We start from the raw sequence: 2352 nt of genomic DNA, 5'->3' as shown, positions 1-2352 counted from the left end.
CACTCCTAAAGACGAAGCCTTTATGGAGAGACAGATGATATAGTGGCCAAGAAGGTAACCGAATCTCTTAAGCTCGATCTCAAAGTGATTGCTTGCTTCGGATAGACCTTACAATAGAGAGAGGCCAACAATACCTTCAATATTCTTTAAAAACAGCTAAAGGCTCTTTCCCCTGCTATCGGATAAAACTGGAGCAATGTAGTGCTTGCGTATGAACCGGTATGGGCCATCGGCACTGGCAAGACAGCCACTTCTGACCAAGTGAAGTAAGTGCACAAGTGGATCAGATAGTTCATAGGCAAGTCCAATGCCAAATCGAGTCAGACACGAGTGATTTATGGTGGGAGTGTGACTTAGCAAAACGCAGAGGAGTTGATAAAAGTTCCCAACGTGGACGGGTTCTTAGTAGGAGGAGCTTCCTTAAAGCCAGCCTTCTTGGACATAATTAAGGCTTGCAGCTGAGCTTTAATATTTTTGTCATGCAATCGGATCGTACATTTATGCCTGGTTATAAGTCGACACATAAATGGAACAAAATTATGATAGCCAAACCCTTCCACAGTAATCCATTTGATTCACCTCTTACAAAGCGTCTAGCCATATTGGTCCGCAATCTATCAAGAGATAAAAGCAAACGTGAAAGATTGCATACTTAAGGCGCGCGGTTAAACACGCACAACGACTAACAGGCCAAACTGGTAGGCTAAAAGAAACCGATCAAGCCTCGAGGAGAGTTCTTGATGATGCTCAAGAATAACAAGATCAAGCAAATCAATAAATCATTTTCAAAGAAAACAGATATCCGATACAGGACTATTCAGGAGTTAAAGAAGACTGAATTTGTCAGCCAGTGGACTGAGTTCAGTGCCTGGGAGTATTGACTCTTCACTTGTATTCAGTAACATCCTTTCTATTTCTCTATTGATCATCCCTAAGCGACATGATATCTTTCCATTTGGTTCTTTCTACTAATTTTTTATTGTGAATTACAAAAGCAAGATAGAATGATAAAAGTAGATTATATCAACCTTCTTCCTCTTCATCGTATTCTCCTTCCTCCTCAGCTGTGGCATCCTGGTATTGCTGGTATTCTGATACCAAGTCGTTCATGTTTGATTCAGCCTCAGTGAACTACATCTCATCCATACCCTCTCCAGTGTACCAATGCAAGAAAGCCTTCCTTCTGAACATAGCAGTGAACTGCTCGGCCACTCTCTTGAACATCTCCTGAATGGCAGTTGAGTTGCCAACAAAGGTAACGGCCATCTTGAGTCCCTTTGGTGGGATGTCACAAATTGACGACTTGATGTTGTTGGGAATCCATTCCACAAAGTAAGATGAGTTCTTGTTCTGGACGTTGAGCATCTGTTAATCAACTTCCTTAGTTGACATCCTGCCTCGGAAAAGAGCGGAGGCAGTCAGGTAGCGGCCATGTCGAGGATCGGCAGCGCACATCATGTTCTTAGCATCAAACATCTGCTGAGTAAGTTCGGGCACAGTCAATGCACGGTATTGTTGAGAGCCCCTTGAAGTCAAGGGAGCGAATCCAACCATGAAGAAGTGCAGACGAGGGAAGGGGATCAAATTGACCGCCAATTTCCTCAAATCAGAGTTCAATTGCCCAGGGAATCTAAGACAGCAGGTGACACCTGACATAGCAGCAGACACCAAATGGTTAAGGTCACCGTATGTAGGGGTGGTCAGCTTCAGGGTTCTGAAGCAGATATCGTAAAGAGCCTCGTTGTCGATGATCATACACTCATCAGCGTTTTCGACCAACTGGTGCACTGATAAGGTGGCATTGTAGGGTTCAACAACCGTATCAGAGACTTTGGGAGAGGGTACAACTGAGAAGGTCTACATAATACGATCTGGGTATTCCTAACGGATCTTTGAAATGAGAAGAGTACCCATTCCAGAGCCAGTACCACCACCCAGGGAGTGGGTGATTTGGAATCCTTGAAGGCAGTCGCAGCCTTCAGCCTCTTTCCTGACAACATCGAGCACGGAGTCAATCAATTCAGCACCTTCAGTGTAATGGCCCTTCGCCCAGTTGTTTCCAGCACCAGTTTGACCGAATACAAAGTTGTCCGGTCTGAAGAGCTGTCCGAAGGGTCCAGCTCTAACAGAGTCCATGGTGCCTGGCTCAAGGTCCATGAGGATGGCTCTAGGCACATACCTACCTCCAGTGGCTTAGTTGAAATAGACGTTGATCCTTTCTAGTTGAAGATCGGAGTCTCCATGGTAGGTTCCAGTGGGGTCAATTCCGTGTTAATCGGAGATGACCTCCCAGAACTTGGCACCAATCTGGTTACCACACTGTCCACCCTGGATGTGCACAATTTCTCTCAT

The 2352-nt window shown here is 45.2% G+C and overlaps 1 pseudogene across 1 annotated transcript; it reads right to left on the bottom strand.

Moving 5' to 3' along the window:
* Positions 1 to 1023: 1023 nt before the first annotated feature.
* Positions 1024 to 2352, bottom strand: LOC308128151 (tubulin beta chain-like; annotated as a pseudogene). Its single transcript has one exon. The product of its transcript is annotated as a tubulin beta chain-like (transcript).

Source organism: Lipophrys pholis (genome assembly GCF_963383615.2).
Source record: "Lipophrys pholis genome assembly, contig: SCAFFOLD_132, whole genome shotgun sequence".
Lineage (NCBI taxonomy): Eukaryota > Metazoa > Chordata > Actinopteri > Blenniiformes > Blenniidae > Lipophrys > Lipophrys pholis.
The sequence above is the reverse complement of the archived record's forward strand: the minus strand, read 5'-3'. Positions and strand labels throughout refer to the sequence as shown.